This window comes from Protopterus annectens, chromosome 12.part0 (genome assembly GCF_019279795.1).
Source record: "Protopterus annectens isolate FY-2018-M chromosome 12.part0, PAN1.0, whole genome shotgun sequence".
In the NCBI taxonomy this organism is placed as follows: Eukaryota; Metazoa; Chordata; order Ceratodontiformes; family Protopteridae; genus Protopterus; species Protopterus annectens.
This window is the reverse complement of record NC_056746.1, coordinates 584347922-584367157: the sequence shown is the minus strand read 5'-3', so window position 1 is coordinate 584367157 and position 19236 is coordinate 584347922.

Below are 19236 nucleotides of genomic sequence, written 5' to 3'. Positions count from 1 at the left end.
TGTAACATGGCTCTTGGGGAAGGTGGTGGATTTGGATACTCTATGGATTTATCATTCATTAATTACACATTGTACCTTCAATTCGTATCCCTGATTCATGTGCATATATACTGTATGGGACACTTGTGTTTATCTGTGGATTTTACAACATTATTACAATGACACCTCACATCTGCATTTAATGCAGTACTCCAGTTTACAAATATATGTTATGTAGTAGGTCATACGGCAAAAAAATGTTCATAAAGTGATCTGACATGGAAAGGGGAATTGAACCAGGAATAACTGTTTACAAAGCAAATGTTCTAACCACTACACTATTGCAATACTGCTTCATTTGCATGTATCTTGATATTTATCTTCTTGTGCCATTTAATCTACAGTATGCATTGCTAAGCAATGGGCAAACCTGTGCACCTATGGTTAAATTTAATCTATTTGATAACATTTTTTTTCTACTGCTATTTTCTCTTGGAAGGGACAGGTTTCACTTATTGCTGTGAATTCCTGCATGCATCTGCCCATTTGGTGGACATCCTAGCAATTCCCCATACCTCTCAATCTCTTAATTCACATTATCTGGACAAAGCTTGACAACACGAGGTCCAACTATGGGCATATTTTAATTATTGCTCTTATAAACTTGGGACAGTTGCTAGAGTAACAGGATTGGTTTTAATATACATCTTCTGACAAATTCTGGTGTCTGACACTCGTATGTATGCCATTATTTCACGGCTTCATTCCTGACATCATCCCGTGAATTCAGGGTACAACTGGGGTACAGGCCAACTGCATGGGGAACAAATGTGTGGACATTATGCAATGCTTTTGCAGTTGGGAGGTATGCAACCTCCTATGAGCATTCTCGCTCATTGTTATTGCTGAACAGCACTTCCTGAATGCAGGGGTGTGTGTATTGTGAGAGCTCTGCTCTCAGACACACCCCCTGCACTCATCCATGCTCTGTTGTCCATTTAGGAGCAGAGGCAGCGCACCTTCATTACTACGCATGGCACACTGCCATGCTGCTCCTAAACGGTTGCTTCCATGTAGGAATAAGCTATTTCTGCATAGAACCTTACCTAATCCTGAGGAGGGACTTGTCTGAATGGTATGTTTTGCAGTACTATGCATTTTCTGAAGGGTGAAGTCTGAAAGTCAAATTGTTGTCATAATTTAGTGACTTCAAGTTGGGGGGGGGATAATATCAGAGACAAACTGTAAAATATTAATTGCTGTTATAAACTTAGAAAGAAACAAGAATAATATGTTTTGCACTACTATGCCTCTTCTGAGGATGAAATCTGAAACTCAAATGTCTGTAATTATTTAGTGACAACTTGAAGTTGGTGGAAGGATCAGATGGAGCAGGTATAAAGTGTAGAATATTACAGGTATAATCTTAGACAGTTGTTAGCATGCTGAGTTTTGCACTAATATGCATTTTTCTGATGGATATGAAGTCTGAAACTCAAATGTGTGTCATTATTTAGTGACTTCAAGTTGGGTGGATCACATCAGAAACAAAGCTTAAAATATTTTTTTGCTGCTTATAACCTTAGAAAGTTGCTAAAATACAAGTTTTCACTATTAGACATTTTCTGAAGAATTAAGTCTGAAACCCAAATATCTGTCATTTACTGACTTAAAGTTGGGGGGAATCACAACAAGGACAACATTTAAAATATAGCTTATTGTTATAAAATTAGAAAGTTAATAGAATGATATGTTTTTCACTACTATACATTTTCTGAGGGGTAGTCAGAAACCCAAATGTCTGTCATTATTTAGTGGCTTGCTGTTATAAAGTTAAAACATTGCTGGAATAATATGGTTTGCACTACTATGCATGTTCTTAAGAATCCATCCATCCATCCACAACCCCTTTTTCCTGTTTTTGCACATAAAATATATCTGTCATTATTTAGTGACTTCAAGTTGGAGTAGATAACATCAGGACAACATGTAAAATATGCCGTACTGTTATAAATTTAGAAAGGTGCAAGAATAAAATATTTTGTACTACTATGCATTTTCTGAAGGATATGTAGTTTGAAACCCAATTACCTGTCATTATTTAGTTGCTTGCTGTTATAAAGTTGCTAGAATAATATGTTTTGCACTACTATGCTTTTTCTGAAAGATGAAGTCTGAAAGACTGAAACCCAAATGTGTGTCAGTACTTAAAGATGACTTAAAGATAGTCCTGGGGAAAATTAGATCAGGGACAAAGTTTAAAACATTGTTATAAACATAGAAACTTATTAGAATAATTTGTTTTGCACTAAAGTGCAGAATATGCTTTGTTCCCCTGTTCATGTTTTTATTTCTCTTCAATTTATCTTATTTATTTTTGCTCTTCAGGTACATTGGGGTGGGGGTGCCAAATGAGAGTCTCACCCTGGGCTTTAAATGGACTAGCTACTCCTGTGACTAAGTGTACACTTAGTGGTAATGTTTATCAGAAAAAAATGTTAACAGATTCAGCCTCCTAAAAAGAGTCCCCAAAATTAAAAATAATTTGATAATAAGATACCACATTTTTAGGGATAAATGTAAGTCCTTTATTCATCAATGCACAGTCAGAGTCTGTTAAAATTTTATTTTTTAATTTACCACTATTTCATCAGTCTCTGTATTACAATTCTCAGTTATGCAGTTGGTATTGTATTGACTGCTTGTTCTATTGATGTAAGTTCTGTGAAGTTTGAGGCCCCCCTTTCCTAGTGTTCCATATTCTAAGGAGTTACTTTGTAGAGTTGGTCTTTTGTTCTGGTTCCGTCAGCAGAATTTCCAAAAGATCCTTACTCAGTTTCAGTAATGATGAGGAGGCATTCTCAGTATTTGCAGAGCAAGAAAAATCTGATGCTTTTAATATGGAACCCCATTTTCTTAACTATGGGGTTTTCTGATAGTATTATGGCTAGTGTCCCACATAAAATTAAAATACACCATCTTATTCTGGACAGGGCCAGATCCAGCACATGGTAACCTGGGATGCTGACTAGGGCCTGATGCTGGCTTAGGGGTCCCAGCCATACATTATTTTTTTTAAAAAGGAGTTTAATAATGACTAAAACAATACTGCCTTATTTTTCTGGCTCTCAACATCTGGCTCTCATTTCCTACTCTGTGTTCTAGCTTCAGTCTCATTGTCTCAAAGCATCAGCCAATGAAAGAGACTGGAGCTGACAGGCAGACCAATGAGAAACTTTAATAAGACTGGTATGTGATATGAGTAGAGCTTGGCATGCTCATGTTGAACAGGAGATGGAGTTTTCTCTTGTGACTTGATTAGAGTCAAACCCCTTTATTTTAGATACAAGAAGCAAGAGCCTTAATCCAGCTGCCAGTCCCCGATTATCATTTTTTTCTTTGTTACATAAATCGCTCTGGATTATTGACAGTCATTAGAGTTTCACATTTTTATTTGGTTCACAAAATACATGTTGATTCAAAATCGTTTATCTTCTCTTATCTGTCTCCAGTTTTGCAGAACATCTCTGATTTTACCTCATATGTCTGTCCTGATATTGAGCAAATCACTTAGACAATGCTTTGGGATCAGCTGGAAATGTAGGCTAGGCTCTTCAATGGTCACATGGACTACATGCATAAAATCACCTATGAACCAGAGTAGTTATAGTGTAAAGGGAGGAAACTGATTGTACTAAACCAGAGCATCATCATAAGGACCATGTTCTTTGAATGTGATCCTTGCTTTGCTTAATGTTGACATTGTGTTTATTATTTAGCTGTGAATATATTGGATAGCACAAAGTAAATGAGTTTAATGTTACTATTTTAACTGTAAATATATTTTTAATTTAGCTTGTCTTGTATTTTGTAGGCACACAGGTGTTATGTGCACTCTTTGGGTTGCAGCAGTTTGTCTAGCACTTAGTGCAGATAATTACTGCTATGGGCTAATGACCTGCTTCCTGTGGTAGATGGTTTGAGTTCCCCAGCCTTCATTTCCCTTTTATGTGATTCTGCCAAGTTACTTTACCAGACAATACTCCTGGGTTCCTCCTGAAAAGGGACTTTTGTGTCTCAGGCTGTTAGCAAATGTGTTAAATGTTGGTCTTTTGAATTCTTGCACCCTTCATGTAGACACTAATTAACACTTCACTATATGCCATTTGAGTATTGATCCTAGTACATTTCTTCTATTTTAATGGGTTTCCAGATGCATTTTCACAAAACGTGAGTTTCAAATGAAGAGAAGTTTATTGTTTCTCATGCTTAGTCTGTTTTCATAGCTATATAACTAGCACAACATTTTTCTAAATGCAACATAGGCAATTTATTCTTCAAGGGCAGTAGGCACTGCATTTATAGATGAAGGAGCAAAATGCAAAGTTATTTGCCAGTAGCAGCCTCTACATTCTAATAGTTCTCTTTAATGTGGAATTATTCAGGTGATTCTCACTTCTACAGAGATTGTGCATATTGATTTAGAATATGCCATCAGGTGGTTAATATGTCTTGTTGTCTCATAAACATTCTTCTACTCAAATTGTGCTACACATGGCTGGATATTATGCTATGATGCTAGTGATATTTTTACAGATTCAAGTATTTTAGCCATAGCTACCAATAATGTACATGTGATTTCTTTCTCCATAGCAATAAGGGGTGTGCACAGTCAACAAAGTGAACTATAAAATATGGTGGTGTGGAGGCTTTCTGTGGATGAAAGTACTTTATGCTCTTATCATAAAGTCTTTAATCTGGCTTTGCCAGACTAGTGTATGTGTGTGTGTGTGTGTGTGTGTGTGTGTGTGTGTGTGTGTGTGTATTATATTACGTTTGAAAACTTTTGTTACCTTATGCTTATGTTAAACACTTGAAATATGTGACTCTAGTCATTATTGTCATTAATTTATTTTTTTAACACAAACATCTGAGAAGGATGTAATCAACAACATAGCAATAATTGCAGGATTGGGGGGATGTCTGTGGATAAAATGACTGATAAAGTTAAAAAAGTCAATAGTCTGCCTTTGCAGGACTAGTGTGCATTTCTTTAAATCAAATTAGAATACTTTGCCATGGCCATTTTTATCACAATCAGTCGTGTAAAGTTTCCACAATCAATAAAATGGTTGTAATTGTCAAATAAAGATATTGGTGGAGTATAATAACAGCGGTGTGAGTGGCCTTTTGCGACTGAAATGTTCTGAAATAGGTACTTTTTTCATTATTGGTTCATACATTTTGTTTCTCTGCTTACCAGAAAAAATGTTCAAAACTATAATTTTTTAATGCACTCTAACAAGTGCTGTATTCAACAAGTAATGTAATTTAAACAAACAAGAATTTCAAAACAATCAGGAAGGTTAATCAAAGAGCACATGTATTTATGCATGAGAATTATATGCAGGGGGTCTGTGGTTTTAAAATAGTCCGGGACTCAAGGTACACTTAATTCCCCACTTGCTAAATGCATTTTCAAGGAATGAGAGTTTTAATGCATTTCAATGAATGGGAGTTTCAAGGGAAGAGAAGTTTACTGATACTCATGCTAAGTTTGTTTTAAATGTGATATCTTTGTTTTGTTTTGCATATGTCCATCACTGTTTGTACAATAACATTTGAAATAAAAGTTTTAAATTAAATTCAAATCTCTAAAATCATTGTAAGAGTAAAGAAAAAAATAGTATGTACACTGACAGGTTTGAACAGTGTTTATGGTAACTGGAAGTAGCCAAGTAAAGGGTCACTGGAATGACTGCAGTAGGCTGGAGGATGGAGGTGAGGGTGGGCCCTGGTCCACTACCTTGCCTAGGGCCCAACTGACCTTGATCTGGCTCTGATTCTGGATTTATCAGGAAATGAACAGCAGAGCTAAGCACAAGGTAGCAGTACTAGCTGTTGCACCACTATGCAGCCCTAGACCAACATTTAGTTAGAGGCAAATTATCCCTACATTCCTTAATCATTACTTTAGTATTATTTCTGTTTCCAAATTGTTCCTATGGTGATGATCCATGGGAAACTTATAGAGGAGCATGAATAAGATCTAGTCAGTAAAACCTTTGTGATTGCTTTGTTGAAGGACAATTATTACAAGATGTTGATAAGAAATCAAAATGGGTGACATGGACATACTGAGATAGTGTAGCAACTGTCTCATGCTTACTGATGGATCTCTTCTCCTAGCACATAATTCATCTAATTGCAAGAAATGCATATACATTGGTAACCTGGAAACCATGCTCTCTTGTGCCACAGTCAGTACTCCTGACAAAGAGGAGATTGCCAGCACAAACACACCATTCACATCACATAGCCAAGCATGACACCCACCCACCTATGTAGAGATCCTCAATAAAAACTTACCTAAACAGCAGACACCTCCAAAACACACTCACAAACATTCCACACACAACAACAAATACATCATACACCGCAGACAACACACCAGTGTCTCACAAACACAGCCCGTAAGACAAAACAATACACCATCACAGCCTACAAGGCATAACAATAAACCAAATATACTAGTCATTGGTGACTCAGTTGTGAGACACACCAATGTCCCCCTCACCAGGCTTGACAAGGAGAAGGTGACGGTCAGTTGTGCCAGAATCTGCCACATCACTCACACTCACTTAAGTTTTTTCATAACAAGTGCAAGTAAGAATCTGTCATTGCCCATGTTGGTATGAATCACTTGAGAAGAACCTCCCTGGACTATATGAAAAGAGACATGATTAAACTCTCAGAGTATGTGCCCCATGCAGGTATGACTCTAGCCCTAAGCAACAGCCTACCTTCACCAAGATTGTTACCACAATAACAACAAAAAATAATTGACTTCAACAATTGGCTTAGTTTCTGGTGTCATTCCAAGGGGATCCAGTATCTGTCTGCTTGGGATAACATGGTTAGTAGGCCACGATGCTTTGCCAAAGATGGGCTCCACCTGTCACCACTGGGATTCCAGATCCTTGCCAAGGCTCTTGCCTCCCCCTTGTGCCTTTTGAGGCAATGTCCCAAACACAAATCTTCCAACATAAAAGATCTGTCAAAAAGCAAATTGAAGGTCATGCTGCTTAACACTAGGAGCCTTAACCTGAAAATGCACTCACTGGAGGCTCTCCTCACACTGGAAGCTGCCAATGTCTATAAGGTCATGTTAACTTGGTTCAGGGCTGTGGAGAACACCCCTGCCTTACCAGGCTATACCTCATTCCACACATTCTGACCACAAAACGTGGTTGGGAAAACTAAGAGTGGTGGAGTCTCTATCTTCATTAAGGGCAGGCACACTTCCAGACTGGTTTGCCAGCATGACACACTGGAACTACTCCAGGTACAACTGACAATTGGCAAGACACCCAACCAAGTTATAGGCAGCTATAGAACCCCCTCTATGACTCAGGATACCCACTCATCTTATTTGGATCTACTTGACTCCATCAAGGTCCACCCTGATACATGGTGACTTCAACTACCCCACCATAGATTGGGTGAACTTGTCCTGCACTAATGCACTCAACGATTCCTTGACTTCATCAATTCTACTGCACTAGACCAGTGTGTCTCATTCCCCACAAGGGGAGATTTTATTTATTTATTTTTTATTTTACATTTGTTGACCGGGCTAGTCCAGCTGGATATATGTCCATTTTCAGTGGAGGCCCGGGGAGAAAAGCTCCGCAAATTACAACATAAAAGGTCAAGACAAAGACAATAACAGTATAATTTAGTACATAAGAAGTTTTAACAATTATAGTACAAGCCAAAGATTATATATTTTATATTTCAGTAGGAAAAAGGAAAAAGTTATCTAAGAATAGATGAATAAGACTAATACATTTGCATTAGAAATTATGTAGTACAAATCTTTATAACATATTACAAAATTAGATACACCTAGTAATTTATGATAATAGATACTAAGGTCTCACAAAAACCTAAGAAAGAAAAACACTAGAGATCAATAGATAGAGTATAGAAGATCAGCAAACAAGGATGAATTTCTAGTGTTATTTAACACATAGGTTGTGATACTATATGAAGGTGTTTGATCATTCCACAGTATATACTTATTTACATGAGAAAAAATCCTAAGGAAGGTTAAGCTCACTAAAAATTAGTGAGACAACACAAGATCATGATCATGGGAGGCTAGGAATTGTGGGAGTCTAGTTAATAGTTAGGTACTTAGTCTGGGTTAACACAGGGGCATAGCTAGTGTGATTTGAGGTAGGGTTTAAGCTTGCTTTATATAAGTTGACAGAGGATATTGAGGTTAGCTGGCTTGGGAGGATGTTCCAGGCTTTACCTACTGTATTGGAGAACAAGGTGTCACCAGCTAAGTTGTTGGATTTTGATATTTGTACAAGTAGGTTATTAGCTGAGTGTAAGGTCTTGAGTTTATTATAGGGGATGACTAGGGATGTAAGTATGGATGTATTTTGAGGTAAATACAGGATCTTATGGGCTACTATTAATTGATTGAAAAGTATTAAATTTGGCAGCTCTAACCATCCTAACTGATTCAGATTGATACAGTGATGAGTTCTATAGGAGGACTCAGCTGCAAATCTGGCAATATTGTTGTAGGAGGATGTAAGTTTACTCAGATTACTTCTACATATTTTGGTATAGATAGGGGAGGCATAGAGCAAGGTAGAGATGAGGTGGGTACGAGCAATAGTAACCCTGGCTGGAGGTGTAAGAAAGGGTTTTATTCTATAGAGGGAACCTAGTTTCTTGTTTACTATTTTTATGGTATTATTAATGTGAGGTTCAAAGGACAAGTTGTTATCTATTAGTACCCCGAGTAGTTTGGTGGTTGGTTCAGGAGATATTATAGTTCCATCATTTGAAGTAATAGTAAAGTAAAGTAGATAACATTCTGGACTTGGTTCTCATCAATATGGGTGACTGCTGCACCACTCCCATAGTGTGTTCTCCCCCGGTAAGATCAGATCATCAAACTGTCCCGTTCGAAGTTTCTATCCCACCCAACCCCTCCCCCAGCCATAATCAAGTTAAAAACACTTCTCAAAAGCTGACTACAACCTTCTAAGGGAGGGTATCTGTAGCTTCACACCACCGCCCCCCTCAGAGGTTGCAGACAACTATGCTGAGCAGTACGTCAGTGCAGTATACAAGCACCTGTACAAATGCATGGACTCAGACATTTTTAAGAGAACTAAGACCTGCTCCTCAAGGAAACACACACCTGTTTGATGCACATCCTCTATAAATAGGCTTTACAAGAAAAGGAAGAGACTGTCATCCAAGGACAAAAAGGAACAAATTCCAAATTGGAAAAACTCCCTCCTTAGTCTCAACAAGCAAATTAGATCACTAGTGAAAACCTCCAAAGCCAATTATGAATTGAAACTAGCCCCCAAAATAAAGGGAAACCACACAGCCTTCTTCATTTACATCAGTATCTTCCATGGCAAAGCCCAGGTTTGTTCTGAATCAGTACTTAACAGCATCACCTACACTGATCCTGTTAACTTAGACAACCTGCTAGCAGATAGGTTTAGTGCAAACTTCACCCCCCTGTCACCCCAAAGGCCCTTTCAACATCCCTAATACTTGTCCCGTACCTCACATCTCTGTAGATCAAATGTTAAAGGCCCTATCCAAGGCAAAGAACACAGCTTCAATGGGACCTGATAGTATCCCAGGCTGCATTCTGCATCATCTCCAGCAAGAACTGGCTTTGCCATTGAGCACCCTATTCAACCACAGCCTAAGTACAAGCTTCATCCCAGCAGAGTGGAGAACTGCCATTGTCACCCCCTTGCACAAAGTTGGTGGCACTACTGCCACTAGAAACTATTGCCCCATTAGCTTGACAAGTCTAATCTGTAAAGCCATGGAGCGTATTATTATGGATCTCATAAACAAGGACACAGGCAATTTCCAAGCACTTGACCGCACCCAGTTCGGATTCGTCAAGGGCAGATTTTGCCTGTTGAACCTGGCTGACTTCTTTGAAACTGTCACCAAGGCCCTGGATGAAGGAAAGTCAATACATACAGGTTACCTTGACTTGGCCAAGATCTTTGACACAATCCCCCACTTGAGTATCACCAAAAAGCAAATCCAACTTGGCGTAAATCCATATCTCATCAGGTGGGTGGTCAACTGGCTCACTGACAGAACCCTCAAGGTCAAAATAGGTGCCTCCACCTCCAATAGTAAAGCTGTCACTAGCGGAGTTCCCCAGGGATCTGTCCTGGGACCCCTACTTTTTGGCATCTACGTCTCGGAGGTCCAGGCAAAGATAAAAGGCCTGTGGCTGACAAAGTTTGCAGGCAACTATAAGTTGGATGCTGTCATTGACTCCCAGATGATGTTAACATATTGCAAGAGGGTCTCACAGCAACTAATGAATGGTGCCAAAGTCATGCCTCAAGCTAAATGCAAAAAAAGGTATCATCATACCATTCAGCAAAAACATGGTCTCTACTGATTACCATATCAAAGGCAACCCCCTAAACACACAACCTGTGGTGAGAGACCTGGGTACTCAAGTTAATAACAATCTCACATTCGACCATCATGTAGCAGCAGTGGTCAGAAAAGCCTTTTACTTGATTCATCTCATAAGTAAAGGGATTGCATCCAGAAAAAAGGAGGTTATTCCCGCTCTATACTCCTTCCTCATTAGACCAATAATTGAGTATAATGTCCCATTTGGTATGTACCTCTCCAAACATCTGCACCATCTGGAAAGGCCATAGAAATACCTCACAAATAGAATCCATGGCCTCCAATACCTGTCCTATGAGGACCAGCTCAAATCACTATCACTCTACTCAGTATCATATAGGTTGCTCAGAGATGATCTGTGTCTTTCCTACAAGGCAACTTTGGACCCTGCCTTACTAGAGATGCTCCATATCTGTAAGTCTAACTCCTTGTGCATTACCCACTTGAAAGGCCTGAATCTAATATGTGGCATCAACAAAACCTGCTGGAGAGACAGGTTTGACTCTCAGAGGCTGCCCTGCTAAGGAATAGACTTCCCACACACGTCAAACAGAGTACTTTGCTGAACCTCTTCAAGTGCAACCTTGATGAGTGGATGGAAAACCAAAAATTTGTCCCAGGGGGTTCTACCTGTATCCCTCACTGACAGGGGTGACAGGTGCTGACTGAGGTTTTTTTTTGGGATAAACTCTTGGCTAAGCTTGTAAAGGCCCATGGCTACTAGCCTAGTAACCTCCTATGATCCTATAATCTGGTTGTGGAGATATTCACTGCTTATCTGACAACTGACATTGCATATATTATATATATATATATATATATATATATATATATTTATTCTCATAGATGGCCACTGGTTGATATTTCAGTGAAGAGGTAAAATACGACCAGATATACAACGGCTGAAAGTTGATCTGTGAAAGAAGTTATTAATGGCTAGACTCCCTGGAAGATGCTACGGTTTAACAGTTAGTTTCTTGATTTAAGTCTTGGAACTGTCTGTATTTTAAAGAAAGAAAGAAAGAATGCCACAAATGACTAGTTTCCACTTTTATTGGAGGTATAAAAATAAATGCATATTACCTTTCAAAAAATTCTTCTACAGTCTCACAGAAGAACAATGATTTAAAACCATTTCATTGCTTTTGTTATAATGATTTGTTGGTGTTGCAGTGCGTCTCACGTGGATCACTTTCTTATTGGCAGATTATGGGAAGCTAAAGGGCCTCAGAGAAATGCAGACATGTTTTCAAATGATGGAATCATTTTATGTTAGGTTCTCATCAACTCATATTCTTCTGTCTGGCTTTGCTGGAAAGGTGAAAACATCTGTACTACTTTTTACAGTAATATATTAAATCTCATTTTTAAGTAATATCCCAGACTTACAATGTACGTTCCTTAACAAAACACTTATATACAGGTAAAAAGAAAACAATTTGATGAAATTTAACAAAAGAATAAATTAAATAAAAAAATAAAATTAATAACTGAATATGGATTTGTTTGCAGTTTCTGAAAGTTTGCTGTATTCATTATAACTTCAACTGCATTTTTTTCCACAAGTTCTCTATGTGTTTGCAAATATAGGTTGCCTGTGTTGAAAAGGACAGGGGAGAATCAGTGTACGCAATTTGGTCTTTCAAAAAGTAGTTTATATACTGCTTTGATTAATAAATAAAAAACAATGCCTATAGTCACTAAATAAACAGACTGAATATACTGTCCCACAAAGGCTTGTGCACTACATTTGAAAATATCATTCTTTGTATTTGCACTCTAATGCTAAACAATGGAATCTTGAGTTTTTCTTGAAGAAAATCCAAAATATTATTTTTCTTTATTTTTATTTAGTAACTGTGCCAGAGTATCCCATAATTTTTTCCAACATTAAACCTGTAAATCTGTAAATGTACGTAGATGCTATCAGTACAGTTTATGAATCTTAGAATAACTCCTGAACATATTGTCACTTAATTGGTTGCTTTAAAAAATGGCACCTGTTTTACAAGAGGACTACTCATGACAAATCTGGGGTAAGACCGTTGCTATGCAACTATATGAAGGCCAGCATTTCCTAAAAGTGAATAATATGGCTTCAGAGACTTTAATTGTGAGGCAATGGATATAAAATTATACAAGAAATTCTCATTAATATTTTAAAACTTGTATACTGATTGGAAAACGTTATCAGTGTACCCATTGTAAATCCAGCATTATTTACTGGAATAAGGTCTGCGTGGTTAAGCTACAGCTGACATTTTCTCTACTCCATTACATGAAGAAAACAAACCAGATCATCAATAGAGCGGAAGACAAATTGCTACCCTCCCTAAAACAGTTGTTAAACAAAAATAAACAACAAGTAAAAAAGAACTGTGTACTCACCGATGGGTCATGAAAAGAGACTGTGGGTGTTGTCACTCTTTGGTGTGTGCAGTGCAAGCAGCAGCAGAACATACATGTCCAGCAGATGTGCATTTGTGCAGTGCACTAGGAAACCAACCTCAGTCATAAAAACCAGTGGAAAATGACCAGTTGGGCTAACACGTTTTCACATACGATGCCTTTATCTAAAAAAGGTAATTTATTTTTTTTAAATAACAGCATTGTATAATCACAAAAAGCAACCCTTGTATATATAATACAGGATTTAGACACAGCTCACATTTGTTAGTGTGAAAAAAAACACAGTAACTGTAGGAAAATTCTGTCTTACCCACGCAAAGGAGTGGATCGGGAGATTGTTGCTAAAAGAACTAAGCTGTTTTACTGAGAGAAACTTGTTTCCCCTAATCCAGAATGCTGGGAGAGAATTCCTACTTATTATTATTATTATTATTATTATTATTATTATTATTATTATATTCATGCTTTTTAAAATAATTATAGTTTGAATAAATCTCAACTGACTAGTCTTTCTAAATTTCACACAGAATTGTTACACATGATTCCTACTGAAGCTCTTCTGGAGTCTTGGGAAAAGACACAGGCAAATGGCTATAATTACTGATATGCCGAGGGAAAGAATGAAAGGATCAATAAGGAATCAGTTAGAACTCTAGGCAATAATGTTCACCCCCTCAGAAATAGCAGCAAATGATTCCTTGACACTGAATAACCATTACTCTTTGAAGCAAGTTTACACTCTGACAAAAAATCCAACTTAAACTGTCCTCTAATGTAAGTTTAAATTATAAAAGTAAGAAAAAGTGTGGAAAGTCACAGAGCAAACACTTTGGTTGGGATTTATGAATGTCTGCTTTTTGTGCCAAGCACGTTTGCGTGACAAGCAGCAATGAGCAGGGTGTGTGTGATTCAGGAAAAACAGGAACACAACGTGGCTAACTTAAAACAAAGATTAGTAGATGTATGCTCAAAGCTGTATAATAAGTCATGCTGTATGCTAATGAAGTAAAAAGAATGGTGGAGAGATTCAGAAAACTATGAAACACAAACATGAAGTGCCCAAGTTAGCAGTGAATTCAGCTATGTGCCCGCATTCAGCCATATAAAAACTTTAAACTGTGTTAGTGGTTGTTACAGACATTGTAAACTTGTATCTGCAAGAGTCTGCTATAGAAGCTGCAGCTACTGATGTTGCCAGATGCTGCCCCTGAAGATACAGAGTTTTCATACCATGTTTAATCTTTTGTAGCCTCCATGAAATAGACATAATAGACCACTATAGAGTGGACATGGACACCATACAGCAAATAATGGACATGTGTCACTCCATCTGCTGCCCAGTGGGAATCATGGAAAACCTATCCCATCCCAGTAGATACTAAGGTATGCATAGCTTTATGTGTTTTAGCTACAGAGACCTTTCAGTGTCTGAGAGGGTCTAACTATTTTCCTTTCACTTGGGGTTTTCACAGGCATCTGCTTCCATAATACTCTTCTAGTTCCTTGATGCAGAGTTGCAACATGTGGGGGAGCATGTGTGTTTTCTACGTACCCCCAAGAGAAAAGTGCTAGCATTATGTGAGACTTCTATGCACATATTCCTGAAGTACTTGAGGCCATAGACTGCACCCGCATTTAAATAAAGACCCCACCTGCTGAACCAGGAAGGAGGTACATGAAGCATAAAGGGTATTACTCCATCAACTGCCAGATGATCTTTAATGCAAAATGGATCATCTACAACATGTGCAGGCTACTCAGACAGTTCCCCCTGACTCCCACATATGGCATAACTGTGACCTCTGCCAAATGTTTCCAAGGGCTGACTTCCCATAGGGACATCTAGTGGGACTGCTAGATATACCCTAGAGCCTTGGCACATGACACCAATGATAAACAGACACAACCCCACTTATCAAGATTACAACAACTCCCATGCACAAGCTAAAACATCAGACAGCATATATTTGTCCTTCTTAAGTCACAGTTCTGCAGCCTGGATGCATCTGGTGATGCCCTGTAATATGATCTTGCCACCTGTGACAAATACTGGCTGTGTATGTCATATTGCATATTATTATACTTAGAAAACAGTAACAGCAGGGTGGCCAATGCAGGGACTGCAGTTCTAAGCAACACAAGGAGTGGCAACTGACATAGATGAGAAGGAAGAGGAGGAGTCAGCAGCAGGGGCAGCCATTTCAGACTGAGGTGGGCACAATACGCTATGGCACTAATTAAGACACAGCAAATTGTGTATACACTCATCATATAACTTACCTAAGAGCTCAGCAGATACACACAATAACATTGCTGAATAGAAACAAACCAGACTGTGCTTACTCCTGCACTGTCTGGCTACTTTAAGCATCAGATATAGGCATTCTAAGGCCGTACTGCTCTCAACAGCAGTAGCACAAGAGCATGATTAAGCTTTCATGAACTACAATACAGGAACAGATTAAACTGGTGAGGATGCATATATGAATATTGCAACAGATAAGCTTATATACAAGCTCAGCAAATACAGACATTGGCAATACACATCCAAACAAAACAGACATAAACAGCCCAATTCAGACACTCTTCCAGGTGGCAGGGTGCTGTCAGCATCATTTGTGCAGGTGAATGAGCAATCTATCCTACATAACTCCTACTACTATAGAACCTACCCATGCATTGCCTGACCTCTCTGCATATCAAGCATAGGCAACCCAGGTCACAGATTATACAAAGGGGTGCAATTATAATCATCTGCACAGAGTACGGTGGGGTTACAGAAATGCATGTCTTTCACAGGAAAAGTAAGACGTAAGTGTGTGTGTGCGTGTGTGTGTGTGTGTGTGTGTGTGTGTGTGTGTGTGTGTGTGTGTGTGTGTGTGTGTGTGTGTGTGTGTGTGTGTGTGTGTGTATGTGAGCTGAGGTACTTGCAAGTATTCACACTTAAGGTCACTGTGTCCAAGTAGAGGGTGTGTGTGTCTGCTGTGAGGAAGTGCACGGTAAAGTATGTGTGTGTATGTGTGTTTGTGTGTGTATGTGTGAGAGTGAAGGGTGTGTGTGTATCTACAGGCACTATGCCCTGGCATAGTGAAGAGGTCTGAGCCATGCATGGAAGAGGATCAAGTCTGGCATGATTGCCCCTGCACACAAGAACTGCTTCTTCCAGGAATTTTTCTGCTAGTTCCATGAGACTGGCTATAAGTCAGAGTGCTACCTGAATGTGTCTGTTAGATGAGCCATCCTCATGACCACATCCATGGATATGAACACAATGATGACCTTCCTTGGGTGTAGACACATCCACAACTGATGCAGCAATGAAACTGTAAAACAGTGGGATGAGGATCTGGTACATCCTCTGCCACTTCGGCTGAAATATGATGATGTACCAGCAGACCAGCTTTGTGGATGTTACCCCTATCTCAACAGATGACCCTGAGCAGAGACTGTGCATGGTCCAGTGTATCATTCATCCTATCTACGGAGTCATACACACAGTTCATGCAATCCTGTCTGCCATCATCATCAACCCCCTTTTTCCCATTTTTCTACATGGGGTCGAGGTGTCATGTTAACTGATACCATCTCTATCGATTCAATGCCACACTCTTGCCTTCTTCAACACTCATGCCTGATTGCCGCAGATCTTCTTTCACACAATCCAGCCACCTCTTTGCTGGATGTCCTCGCTTCCTCTTACCTTCTTCCTTTTTGTCCCAAATCTTCTTCACCAGATTGTCTTCTGCTTTTCCGCATGTGTCCAAATCACTGTAATCTGTTCTCTTTGATCTTTTCTACAATTGGAGCTACTTTTGCTTCTGCTCTCATGTCTTCATTTCTTTGTCTGTCCCACAATGTGCATCCTACCACCCTTCACAGCCACTTCATTTCCATCACCTCTACCTTTAGCTTTCTCATCTGCTCTGACTATACTGCTCAGGTTTCTGGACCATACAGTAGTACTGATCATACCACTACAGAGGCAGATTTAGGCTTTGGTGCAGGGGTGCATGCCTCCCCTTTTTAAACGTATGCTATAACCTGGCTTAAAAATAAATATATATATATATATATATATATATATATATATATATATATATATATATATATATATATATATGTGATAAAGTCACAAAAACTCCACCATCCTGCCATCTCCACCAATGGTAACAATCAGCCCCCCATAATGACATCATTGTAGGGGGACAAGACCTATCCAGTTCAATACCTTGCAATTCTGAAGTATCAAACCTCACAACTGCTCTGCTTTTACCAGGGAGTACAGATTTTATTCACAAATCTGAGTTTGCCCCATTGTTCCTTTGACCTGTGATGGCTATGAGTTCTAGAGAGAAAGACTTCTAAAGCTTGTGGTGGTCTTAGTTGACCAGTAATTTAAAAGTAGTTGAGCACCATGAGGTCTTCAAAATATGGTGCCACGCAGGGCTCAAGAGAAGGAGTTTTCCAAACAGTGTGTAGTGTGCATGTGGAACTGGTAAAAGCAGGTATTACATTTGGAGAGAGAGCTGTGAGTGTGTGTGTGTGTGTGTGTGTGTGTGTGTGTGTGTGTGTGTGTGTGTGTGTGTGTGTGTGTGTGTGTGTGTGTGTGTTGCAGATCACTGCAGATGCCAGATGGCATATCTCTACCTCTCAGTTGTGACTGACTTTGCAGAATATCCATGATTTTGGCTGCTATTTTCAGTTTGTCCCTACTAAAAGCTCATTTTCTGGTGAATCATAGATGATTACAGACAGTGATAATGCCAGTAATTAAAAACTTCATAGTTCTTATTGGAACGAAGTGCATGTTCATGCAGCAGTATATTGTTTATTTTTTGTTGCAATTTGTTTTAAGGATTTTTATGGTTATAATACCGATGTTAAAGATTGTGTTTAAAGTGGTAAAACAAAGTTTTATTTCTACAACAGCACAATTAACAAAAAACTGAGGGTTATACTACTCAACACCAGGAGTTTAAATCTCAAAATGCACGTGCTCGAAGCACTCCTCAGTATGGAGAACGTCAACATCTGTGCAGTAACTGAAACCTGGTTCAAGGCTCCAGAGAGCACCCCAGCACTACCAGGCTACAACTCATGCCACACATTTTGGCCACAGAACATGGACCAAAACACAAAAGGAGGGGGCATATCCATATTCATAAAGGATACTTACACCTCCAGGTTAGTGAAGCAGCATGATACCTCTGAGATCATCTATGTGCAACTAACATCGGGCAAATCTGTAATGCAAATTGTGGCCTAAACCAGTCACAAGTAGTGTCCCGCAAGGCTCAGTCCTGGGACCCCTACTGTTTGGCATATACTTCTCAGAAGTACAGGCAAACACAGGAGGACTATGGCTAACCAAGTTCGCCGATGACTGCAAACTGGGAGCCATAATTGACTCTCTGGCTGACAAGGACATCCTCCAAAAGGGCCTTACTGAGCGAACACCTGGTGTCAAAGTCATGGCCTCAAGCTAAATGCCAAAAAATGCATAGTCATCCCGTTTGGGAAAAACAAAACATCCACAAATTACCACATAGGTGGCAGACCCTTAATACAGAGGAGGTAATAAGAGATCTGGGGACCCAGGTAGATAGTAATCTCTCCTTTGACAATCATATTGCCAAAGTAGTTAGGAAATCCTTCTATGTGGCCCATCTAATTACTAAATTGTGGCCTGCTACAGATCTCACCCTCCATGACCCAGGGCCACCACTCCACCTTTCTGGAGACACTGGAAAACATGAAGGTCCTACCAACCACCCTGATATTGGGCGATTTCAATTACCCTACCATTCACTGGAAAAACTACTCGAGTACAAATTCCCAGGCCCAGCGCTTCCTGGAATTCATCAATTCAAACGCCCTGGATCAGCTGGTAAACTCCCCTACCAGAGGTGAAAGCATATTGGACCTGGTCATCACCAACATGGGTGACAGGTGTTCCACACTGGAGGTCAGCCCGTCACTGGTTAGATCAGACCATAAACTAATCACTCTGGATGTCCACACCCCACCACCACCCTCAACTAAGGAAACCACAGTAAAAAAAAATTTCTAAGGCAAACTTCACCTTACTTAACACAGAGGTGGTAAGTTTCACAGCCCCCATGCTAAAGGATAATGCTGCCCAAGATGCAGAAACCTTTACAAATGCACTCTATGAGCACCTACAAGGATGCATGGGTTGTGCCATCCCTAGCAAAACCAAGACTCACTCCTCTAAGAGAAGGAAACCAGTTTGGTGGACCCTTGCAATAAACAGGCTATACAATAGAAGGAAGAAACTAGTTCAGAAAAAAAGCAAATCCCAAGAAGGAAAGACATCCCTGATCATATCAG